This window comes from Myotis davidii, unplaced genomic scaffold, assembly GCF_000327345.1.
Source record: "Myotis davidii unplaced genomic scaffold, ASM32734v1 scaffold78, whole genome shotgun sequence".
NCBI lineage: Eukaryota > Metazoa > Chordata > Mammalia > Chiroptera > Vespertilionidae > Myotis > Myotis davidii.
Window position 1 is genome coordinate 3,831,481 of NW_006290305.1, and position 12,526 is coordinate 3,844,006.

At 40.2% G+C, this 12,526-nt stretch overlaps 1 pseudogene; it reads left to right on the forward strand.

Moving 5' to 3' along the window:
• The first annotated feature begins 3,840 nt into the window (after window positions 1-3,840).
• LOC107183006 lies at window positions 3,841-12,526 on the forward strand (annotated as a pseudogene).

Sequence of the window (12,526 nt, forward strand, 5' to 3'; positions counted from 1 at the left end):
CCAATCTCCTGTCCGCACTGTCATTCACACAATGATAACCAATTCTTGGCTTAAGCCCCTGCGCTTTGGGACAGTGTGTTAAGCAGCGGTAGGTAAGTGCAGTAAGTGCTTGTCTTGTGGAGCTGTGTCAGTTTTACGGATAACCCTCCAAAACAGCAGGCCCAGAACTGGCACGTCGTGAGCCATAGTGACCATCATCATTACTGCATTTAATTGTCACAGGACAGTGTTGGAGAAATGTGGGCAGAGAATCCTCTCTGAGCTCACAGAAGACATTAAAATCCCTCGCACCTGACTTGCGTGGGAGTCCACAGGCTTCGGGATGGCTAATATCCCTAGCTTAACAAGTCAGGTGCGAGGAGAGCCACTAAGCCCCGCCATGGCTGGCACTTCCATTAAACACGTGCTCTCTTCAGTGAACAAGACGTGCTGGCCCTGCATCCCAGGGACATCACAGCACGCGCAGCACAGCTCCACGCTTGTTTTTTTTGTTTGTTTTTTTCTCCTGTAAATCTCCTTGGCTACCTAAACTCAGTAGGCAACGAAACACAATTGCGTTTAAAGAAGAGGTCTTCTTTAAATGCCGCTGTTGACACCCAGGCTCCACGGAGGAGTTGCGAGCTTGCCAGCCAGGCTGAGAACCTTTCAAGCTCTCATAGTCCCCAGAGCCCCCAAAGGACCTTATCTTTTGGTGACGGGTATTTAGGAAACACTTCCAGTGATGACACTATACCTCTTGGGACCACCGAGGCACTGGTAATATTAAGACATAAAGTACTTAGTGTAGTAATCTTATAGAATTGAAAGTTCCAAAAGAAGGTGTGTGCTGATCCCTTCATCTATGGTGTGCAGGCTCATTACTCTCCATCCTTGCTGCCATTGGCACCTTCTGGAGTACTGGTCAACCTGCTCTAAATGATTAGTCATCCAGCCACCACCCTGACCTCTGAAGAATCCTTCCTCCACTTTTTTTAAAATATATTTTATTGATTTTCTTTTACAGGGGGAAGGGAGAGGGATAGAGAGTTAGAAACATCAATCAGCTGCCTCTTGCACACCCCCTTCTGGGGGTTTGCCTGCAACCAATGTACATGCCATTGACTGGAATCGAACCTGGGACCCTTAAGTCCTCAGGCCCACGCTCAATCCACTGAGCCAAACCAGTTAGGGCTCCTTCTTCCACTTTTAATGTCACTGTATGATCACACCATTCCTGTTTCAACAGCTTCAGGAGTTCCCCAGGGACAGAAGGAAATGCAAAACTCCCAAAGGTGCGATACCGGACCCAGCTTTCCAGACCCAGGTCCTGAGTGTACCCCCACCTGCTGTACTGAAGGCAAGAGACCAGTGCTTTGCCCAACCCCAGGGGTGAGGGGAAGTTGGGAAGTGTGAGGGAAATGAAAGTGGGGATGACACATCCCAGAGGCGAAGGAAGCAGATGAACCCAGCTTGGAACTGAAGTGAGGATGTTTTGCTTGACTTCATCATATTTCTCACCATCCACCTCGGGATCCTAACCTGGGAATCTTGAGATCAGTTACAGTTGCCAGGACCGGGACAAATAACTTTGGATAATGTGCTCCTTCCATTGGTTCTTTGGGAACTGCTTGGGAAAAGGCAGGCATAGATAAAAGTAAAAACTGGGAGAGGAAAGACTGCAGCCAACACTCGGGTGTCTCCAACAGCTGGGACCTGTTCCCCAGGGACTGCAGCTCTTCCTTTGGGCTCCCACCTAGCCGGTGACCTCCTCCATCCCCACCTAGAAACCAAGCTTCTAGTTCCCTGCTCTGCCCCACATCATGTTCCTGTGTGCTATGTGTCGGGCTTCTCCTGCTGCTCCAGCTCGTGTTTTCAGCTCCTCCTCATAGTCAGGGCAAACATCTCCAATATTCCTGCAGGCCCGACCGGAGCTTCTTTTGTTGACCTGGCATACTGGCCCCAGCTCACTGTTCTCCTCACTGGCCTCATTTTCCTTGAAAGGACACTCCTTGCGTGGCTTGCTACCACCCACCAAGGATTATCTGGGGACAGAAAGACAAGTGATCTGTACATTTTCATCTAGTAGGCGGCACGTATAATACGGATAGCTGCACAGACAGATGGTCATGAGGGTGTAGTGTGCTTGCAGATGGTTCTAGGGAGAGTTTCTACATTAGCAACAATTTACTCTCCCTTCATTTCCGGGGATTTTGCTTATCCTACAAACAGAGAGAGACCCCACTCCTACGGTCAGTGAGATGAGCAGCAATCCACCTGCGGAAGTAGATCTCCTGGAAGGGCTTCTGGCAGCTGTAGCCTTTACCACTGTCGAACTTGAATGTTATGGTTTTGATATATAAGTCCAAGACTGTACCTATAAAGCTAGGTGAGCATCAACTAGCAGGTGACTTTAGAATATAGGGTTAAGTCTTTGGTATTTAAAATAGTCTCTTCGGTAAATTCTCTTACTGAATTATAACCTATATCTTATTAAAAATACAAATTTATAAAAATGGAAAAACTTAGCAACATTCACTTTTCTTGTATCCATTGATTGAGACAGTTTGGTGTCGTTAGAAGCCTTACTGCAGGTGTGGCTTCCCACCTTTCACTGGCTCCGTGATTTCAGCCGAGTTAGTGCTCTGGGCTCCCAGAGACTGGCTTTGGCTGCCTTGCTCTTCAGACATTGAACAGAAAAGACATAAATCTTCTAATTTGTTTCCGGGACTATCTGTGTGTAATTTTCCCAGACAAGGTTCTTTTTTCTGCCTCCAGAGAAAAGAGTCCCCTTTCTGTTTCTTAGACAAGCAATGGGTGTCTTTGCATAGAAAAGCTCTTAACAATTAACTTTGCTATTGACAATAGTTCTGGATAGAGAGAGTATCATCATCAAACACGCTGAATTGAATCAAAAGATAGTTTTTTGAAGCTAAAGTTCTGCTGACTTTATTGCTAAAGCTATGATTAAAATCGGTTGGCTCTGTTTCAAATTCTGTAATATTCTGTAACTTTGAATTCTGTCTGGGGCAATTTGTAAAGAATTCAGGCTTTATGGTGAGTGGGGGAAATGAGAGCACACACTCAATGTTTACTTACTGATCCAGAACTGGTTTGCAACGTACTGAGGTCTAGGATGTGGACAGAGCATGGGCAAGACACAAACACTTCCTTCCCTGGAGGAGCTCCCTCTGTAGCAAAAGTGACAGACAGTAAATAACGTTTTATAAAATGACAAATATGGAAACTGCTGCCAAGGAAATGGAACGTGCCTAGGGGTGAATTAGGGAGAAATGGGCATGCATGTAATCTCAAACAGCTCAGAAAATGTGAGCGAGGTGAGAGTCTAAGGAAGAGGATGTATGGATTGGTAAGTAAGGTACTGAGACTGGGGACCTGGTGCCCAGGAACTCCACCTCTTCTTTAGGTGTAAATGAGGACTGGGGATAAGCAACCAGGCACTTGGACACTTATGAACTGAATAAATGATGCTTCATTAGCATGCTACAGATTACATCTCAAATCCTGAAAAATTGGCAGAGAAGATTGAGGAATAATATAAGAATTGGGGGGGGCGGGGGGAGAAACATAAGGTAACTCTGGTATTTTTCATATTTGAAGGTTGTTCTTTAGAATGAATGGTTTTTGAATAATCTGTGATTCCCATGTGGTTATTGTAATTACACAGAGATGAACTAAGGACACACTTTAATTGGGAGAAGGAACTGGAGGGAAGAAGTTGACTGGAAATAGAGCCTTATTTGGGTCGACCCTTGAATTGTAAACAATTTCAGGGGAGGGTTGGATGCTTACATCCAACAGTAAGAACAAAACAAAACATACAAAAACAGTGCTCATCGCGCAATGTGGTGCTTGCTGCTGGAGATGGCATCCATCCCAGCTCATGCTGACCCAACGATGACAAGGGTGTGTAGGGCTCTTTTTTTAAACTAATTTAGAACTCATTTAGGAGCCACTGCCTTTTCCTCCTGTTTGAGAGCAGGCTGGGATCCAGCCAAGAAGGAACCTTCCATTAAAACCCAGGGCACTAGTTTGTAAGATAAAGGAAAGCTTTGTGATACAAATAAACACACCACACACACACACACACACACACACACACACACACACATGTGCACATGCACACTCACACAAACCTCTTAGGGAGAGCAGGGAATTCCCAGATAAGAAATTGGTTTGTATTGAGGACTTAAAAAAAATACCTCTACAAAAAATTAGAAAAGAAAGAGAAGTTAGGAGGGACAGCATGCATTTGAGGGACTCTGCTCTAAGGCCCACTATTTATGGGGTAATAAGTATCACAAGGGAATAACTTGTGACCAACCTAGTGAAATAAAAAATTCACTCTGTAGTATTTCTGATATTATGCCATGGCTCTGGGATCCAGCTGATTCTTCATAAAAAAATACCATTAAGGTCTAATGTAATTGATTATGGCTAGACTGTCTAGGCAGGGGAATACTAAAAGAAAATACTTTTCCCATGCCAACCATTGTGTGAGAGCTAGGGTGAAGGAGCATGACACTGAAGCAAATGAACTTCAGTAGAGACAGGAGACCATGAGGCTGGCCACATCGAGACCCCGCTGTGGTTAAGTCAATAAGATGAACTCCCTGATTGTCACTTTACTCCTACTCTGTCCTCAACAATATAGTGTGTCCAAAAACATCCTTGGATATATAAGATAACCAAGCAGCCTTCTACATGGAGGTTATAAAGTCAATGGTTTTGCTATAAAGAAGTGGAGCAATTTAGGATCTTAAACCTGGATTGGCTTAACAAAAATCATCATTTCAAATACTTGGTAGAATATTTTCTGCATGCAGACTGCATGCCTGGGCACTTATAACACCTGATAATAGCCATCATTATGAGAACACTCCAGGGACAGGTAATTAAGACCCTTTCATAGGAACACAGCCGTGTGTTTATGACTTATGGAACTAGGAGGCAAGCTGCCTTTCATTAGCACATAATAACATCTCACTTTTATGGGACATTCCTTCAGTTGATTTTCTTAATTAGATTTAACTGAAGGATGAAAGTCAACGTTTACTACACAAAACTCTGGAAAGGAAGACCACTGTGTTGAAAACAATAATTGAATGCTGGAGCCACATACATCAAAGGTGCACACAAATAAGAGAACTGTGTTTTCTAAAGATCCTGAGACCAGGGAAGGCTAATGTAGGCATTCTGTTTTGCTCCTGTTATGAAGAGGATAGTTTTTCAGTTTTTCATCATTGAGTGCGATGTTAGTTGTAGTTTTTTTATTTGTTCATGAATTAGACAATATTGTTAAGATGGCAATATTTCCCAAAGCAATTTAAAGATTTAATGGAATCCCTATGAAATTTCAATAGCTTTTTTTCTGCAGAGACAGAAAAATCAATCCTGAAGTTCACATAAATTGCCAACGACCCTAAATAGCTAAAACAATATTGAAAAAGTTGCAGTGCCTATATTTTTACATTGCAAAACTTACTCTGAAGCTACAATAATCAAAATAATGTGGTATTGGCATAAGGATATATCATAAATAAAGGTATATATAAAATTATATATTTATAGGTCATGGAATAGAATTGGGACTTTATAAATAGCTATACATCTATTGTCACTTGATTTCTTTTTTTTTTTATTCTTTTTTTATTTTTTTTAATTTATTTTTTTTTTTATTACAAAGGGTGTTACATATGTGTCAATTTTTTCCCCCCTCCCAAGACAGTCCCCTAGCCTCCCCCATCCCCCAGTGTCTTATGTTCATTGGTTATGCTTATATGCATGCATACAAGCAACAAGCGTGTCAAGACCATTCAGTGGGGAATAAAATAGTTTCTTCAACAAATTGTGCTGGGACAATTGAATATCCACAATGTAAAAGAAGAAAGTTAGACCTTTATCTCATACCAGATACAAAAATTAGCTCAAAAAGGTTTGAAGACCTAAGTGTAAGAGCTAAAACCACAAATCTCTTTGAAGAAAGGTGGGAGTAGATTTTCATGACCTTGAACTTGGCAATGGTTTCTTACATATAATATCAAAAATACAAGCAAGAAAGTAAAAATAAATTGGACTTCATCGAGATAAAAAACTTTTGTGCATTGAAGGACACAAGAAAGGAAAAGAAAACCCTTAAAGTCAGAGGAAATATTTGTAAATAATATGCAGGCATACCTTGTTTTATTGTGCCTTGCTTTATTGAGCTTCTCAAATACTGCATTTTCTTCAATATTGGGGCAAGACTCTCGACCAGCAAAAAGATTATAACTTGCTGAAGGCTCAGATGATGGTTAGCATTTTTTTTTAGCAATACAGTACTTTTAAATTAAGGTATGTATGTAGTTTTTTAAGACATAATGCTATTGTACACTTACTAGAGTACAGTATAGTATAAATATAACTTTTATATACACCAAGAAACAGAAAAATCATGTGACTCACTTTATTGTGATATTTACTTTATTGTGGTGGTCTGGAATTGAGCCAGCAACATCTCCAAGGTGTACCTATGTCTGATAAAGGTCTAGGACCCAGAATATATAAGGAAGTTATATAACTCAACAACCAAAACACAGAACAACCCTATACAAAATGGACTGCAAAAAATTTGTCCAAATAAGATACACAGATGGTTACTGAGCACATGAAAAGATGTTCAACATCAATAGTTATTAAAGAAATACAAACTAAACAACAGTGCGAAACCAATTCACAGCTCCTAGTATGGTTATAACTTTAAAAAATAGAAAATAAGAAGTGTTAGCAAGGATGGAGAGAAATAGAAACCGTCACAGTATTGGTGGGAGTATAAAGTTATGCACTTGTTTCTTAATAAGTTAACCATAGACTTGTTCTATGACCTAACAACTTTACTCTTAGGTATATACCCCAAAGAATTGAAAACAGTTGTCCAAACAGAAACTTGCACATGAATATTCATAACAGCACTGTTTGCAATACCCCCAGAATGAAAACAACCCAAATGTCCATGAGTTGATGAATGAATAAACAAAACAAGGCATTCAGTGGAATATTATTCATCCATAGAAAATAATGAAGTACTGTTAAATACTACAACATAATAAGTGAAGAAGCCAGACAGAAAAATGCAATATACTATATTATTCTATTTAAATAAAATATCCAGAATAGACCAATCCATAGAGACCAGAACACAGATTAGTGGGTTCCTGGGACTGGGGGAAGGGGTTTGGGGAATGGCTGCCTAAAGGGTATTCATCTCCTTTGGGGATATGAAAATGTCCTGGAACCAGATAGTGGTTATGTTTGCATAGCATTGTGAATGTACTAAATGTCACTGAACTATACACTTTAAAGTGGTTAAAATGGCGAGTCTTAGGTTATGTGACTTTAAACACAATGGAATCAGTATTATTCAAATGGTTGCTTATAGACATTGTCTGTCTACATCTTACTGTGTGTCAAATTTTTCTGAAAGTGAATAACTATCAAAATGCACACAAAACCCCTTGACTTAAATGATCATTATTTCTGTTACCTTGTCAATAAACTCTTGGAAGTTGGAGCCAGTGCACTTGTCTCTGCATTTTGCACAGTGCCACTTTCATCGTCTTATACATGATAGTCCCTAAAGTCAAATGCCTCACAAAGGAGAGGGGCCCCAAAGATGCATCAAAGTCTCGAGACGAACAATGACAAGCAGCATGACCACCTTCTAATAACTTTTCTTTTTTAGGCAACTACTCTGAGCCATGCACAGTCATCATTTCTAATCTTTACAACAATTCTGCAAGGTGGGTGGCACAAGGTACTCTGCACCACAAGGAATGATAACTGTTCAACTAATACCTAGAGTGAGTTAAAGTGAGAATATCATAGATGATGATCCAAATGTACCTTGAATATTTTATTTTTAAATTACAGTTATTGGGAGGACATTGGTTAATAAGATTATATAGGTTTCAAGTGTATATTTCTATTTACACTTGGATTTATGACCTGTATATTGTGTACCTGCCATCTAAAGTTAAATTATCTTCCATCACCATATATTTGGCTCCGTTTACCCTTTACTACCTATGTTCAAAATTTTGTTGTTGTTGTTAATTCTCATCTGAGGATATTTTTTCATTGATGTTTAGAGAGAGTGAAAGGAAGTGGGAGAGACAGAAAGAGGGAAACATCAATATGAGAGAGACACTTCGATTGGTTGCCTCTCACATGCGCCCAGACCAGGGCCAGGGATAGAGCATGCAATTGAGGAATGTGCCCTTGACCAGAATCGAACCCGGGACCCTTCAGTCCTCGGGCAGATGCTCTATCCACTGAGCAAAACTAGCTAGGGCCCATGTACAAAAATTGATTAAAAATGCATCAAAGACCTAAATATAATATCTGAAACAATAAATTCACATAGAAGAAAACATAAATACTAAAATTATGAACCTTGGTCTTAGAGAAGAATTTATGAATTTTAATATTTTAATTAAAAACATATAAACATATATTTACTCATCAATCTTTTAATAAGGAACCAGGAACTTTCTTTAATTATTGGTCCACCAACTTCTTGCGTACATCTCACTTACAAAGCATGGCCCACAATTTCCAGCTTTGGTTTCTCTTAAGGAGAAGGAAGAACATAGAGATGCTGTGAAATCATTAGAGCTCAGATTCGTTCTACATTTTTGTCCCGTCCTAACCAGTAACTTAAGTTCTCTTACTTATACCTTACTTAGTAGCAATATTTTCATCACCTTTTATATTATCTTCCCAACACATTCAACTTGGATTTCATGGAGAAAATGCTCTTTAGAAACATTTTTAATAATTGTTTTGTTTATTAATTTTCTCCTTTTAAACATCAGCTTTGAAATTAATTCTATAATGACAACAAAAAGAACAGCCAACATAAATAAGGTTGAGGATTAAAACAACTTAATAAGCATACAACTCAGTTGGTGGCATCTTTCAAACTTTAATGTGTACAAGAATGACCTAGAGAGAGAGAAAGGTTTTATTGAAACACAGATTCTGATTCTGCAGGTCTGGAATGGGGCCTGGATTGTGCTGATGGTTCACACTCCAGGGAGCAAGATGCTAAAGCACCAAGGTCATGGGCATCAGCCAGCATATTTCCATGCGGAGATGGGAGAGTCCATGAATCCAGGACACTGATAAATGCAGGTCTGTTATGAAAGCTTCTATTCTACTAGGTCATGGTTCTCATTACATAAGTGGGGATATTGACCAAAGAGAAGCTGAAGGACTTCCCCAAAGGGGGCCAGAGGGGAGTGGGCAAGCAGAAATTCAAACACACGCCTGTTTGCTCCAAAGCCCATACTCTTTCCACCGCACGTCTAAGAAAGCTAAAGCACAGAGCACAAGGCGCCCTAGAAAGGCTGTAGGAAGTGACAGTTCTGCCCAACTTGATCAGATGAAGCAGCAAAATGAGAAAGCAGTTCCTTCAACAAGATCTGTGTCTTTCTGGATTTCTTATAAATCATTAGATGGGTCAGCTAAGATAAGAGATTTTACATTCTCTCCCTAAAATTTATATATTGTCACAGAACTGTGGGCTTCCAGAGTTCCAATTATTTTTTAATTATTTTTAGCACCACCATTCTCTCCAACATCTTGCTGCTCTTCAAGTAAATTAAAAGTGAAAAGTGAATTTATTGTCCCTCTGTGGTCTGAAAAAATATTCAGAAACCAGGCACAAGAGAACAATTGGGCACAGTACAGTGATGTTAATGCCTACATCATTCCCTAGGAGAATGGTTGCTCCAGAAATAGATAGTATTGTTTGTTTGTTTGTTTGTTTTATTAAATCAGGCTGCTCATTTGAATTCATATTCACTGCTTTATTATGCTGAAAGTTGCACATGACTTTTTTGGATCTTTGGTTCAATAATCACTTTGATGTTTTATTTATTGATTCAGAAAAGGACTTGCCTTTCAAGTTTGTTATCTCTGATTTCAATGGAATTTTTCAAAGAATTTAGAAACTAGCTCCATAGTACAGTCCACTCGGTTTGAAACTGGCACAAGATTCTGAAGTATTATTGGTGCCCTGGGTGTTTCCTGCCATTTAGTTTCAAGCTAATAAGGAAATGCAGAGGTTGGCTAGAGTTTGCTATGAATATTGTAGATAGACATTTGTGCTGGAACACATTCAAAGAAGATTCTTTAGAGAATGCATTTTATTGTACCAGAGACTTTGCTTTCTTGGCTATTGAAATTATTTATATTTGGAAATCAGAGCTATTTCTCATCTTTGACCAACTGTTTTGTGAAGCCTCAATTTCCATATTTATGCAATCCATCTGTGACATCATTCAGTTGTTTCCATGGCAAAAAGAACATTTTTTTTTTTCAAGAAAGACACAATATAAAATGTAATTTTTTGGAAAAGGGTCTATTCAAATCCTTTGTGATCATTTGAGGTTTTGTTTGTTGGTTTGTATTGAATCACAAGAGTTTCTTATGTGTTTTGAATATTAACCTCTTATTAGATATGGTTTGCAGTATGTTCTCCTACCGCATAGGTTGCTCTTTCATGCTATTGCTTCCTTTGCTGTGCAAAGGCCTTTTTGTTTTAATATAATCCCACTTGTTTATTTTTGCTTTTGTTGCCTGTGCTTTTGGAATCTTATCCAAGAAATCATTGCCAAGACTAATGTCATGAAGCCTTTTTCCTATGTTTTTTGATAAGAGTTTTACAGTTTTGGATCTCCAAATATAAGCCTTTAATCCATTTTGAGTTGACTTTTGTGTATAGTGCAAGGGTCAAATTTTATTCTCTTTTTATCTGGATATCCAGTTTTCCCAACACCTTTAGTTGAAGAGACTATCCTTATGCATTTTGGCGCCCTTGTCAGAGAACAGTTGACCATATTAGTGTGGGTTTAAGTCTGGACTCTCTATTCTGTCTCATTGGTCTATGCCAGGTATTGTAACATACTAGCTTATAACATACTATTTTAATCACCATGGCTTTTCAATATATTTTGAAATCAGAAAGTATGGTACCTCCAGCTTTGTTTTTATTTCTCAAGATAGCTTTAGTTATTTAGGGTCCTTTGTGGTCCCACATACATTTTAGAATTGTTTTCTTTCTGCAAAACATGCCATTGAAATTTTCATAGGAATTGCATTGAATCTGTACATCTCTCTGAGTAATATGGACATTTTAAAATATTAATTCTTCTAATCCATGAACATGGGATCTCTTTCCATTTATTTGTGTCTTCTTTAATTTCTTTCATCAGTGTTTTGTAGTTTTCAGGGTGCAAGTTTTTCACCTCCTTAGTTTATTGGAGAACATGTTTGCATATCACTCTATATCTGACAAGGGTTTACTATTCAAAATATATTAGAAACGTCTACAACCCAATAACAAAAAAAATAATAATCATCTAATTTTAAAATAGGTAGAAGTCCCGCAGGGGTCGGGGGATGGGGTGGACAGAGTCAAGGGGTTGGGGTCACTGATGGTGCTCCTAGAGACCACTGGGAGAGGAGGAGGTCATGGGAGCAGCCACAACTTCCTGGAACCAGCCCAGGCTGGGGAGCAGCCGCAACTCCTGGGGCAGGGCCAGGGCTTCCAGGTCTACAGTGAAGCCCCAATGGTCCCCATCTCCTGGAGGTCACCAGAGTTTGTGGTGATGGGTGCTGTAGCTGCACCACTGCCTTCTCCCCATCCTCCATCCCCCTGGGCCGGGATGATCCCTCCTCCTGTGCTGGGCCCAAGGTGTCTGGTCCGCTCCAGTAGTTGCACCTGCCACGCTGCCCCCTCATTCATCCTCTTGCACCTTGGGTGGCATAGGCACCAGATGTACAATTGAGTGGTCTGCCACTGGGAAGCCGGTGGCGAGAACACAGCCTCATGACAGCAGGGTTTTCACAAAACAGTCTATAAAAAGACCTGTTAGAGCCATTGTTGCACCCCACGCAGGATATACACCCTGTGGGCCTTTTGTGCTCCTCATGCTTACAAACCAGTGGATCCATCTATTACTCAAAGAACTTTCATCCTCGGGCCTTCTCATCGTGTGCCCCCCTCTCTGGAGGTGCCCTTTCCAGTGTGGATATAGAGAGAACACCTCTGTGTGACCTTGTGTCCACAAACAATGGAGAGAGAACTATGGGAGGCAGGAAGCCCCCAACACAAGCCTCTGCAGACCGATGGAGGTGAACACAGTGTTGAAATGCATTTGCCGTATGCAGCTAAAGCCTGGGAAAAGCCAAAGGCTCTGTTACAATTGCTACACTAAATGCCAGGGGGAGATTTACAGGCCCATGGAACATCTAGATAAAATGGGTATGAGTATCATAGAACGGCCCTGTATCTTTTAGCAATTACTTGAAGAAATACCATAATACCATAGGCCGAAGACATCCCAGGGTGTCAGTAAATGCTATCACAGGGGAATAGAATGAATATGAGCTTTTCCTTTTTGAGTTGTGCCCAGTAAAAAGCCAGCGTAGAGATTGGCAAGACAGGTCAGTGGGTTATGCAGCTGGACCACTCACGGTTCTCTGA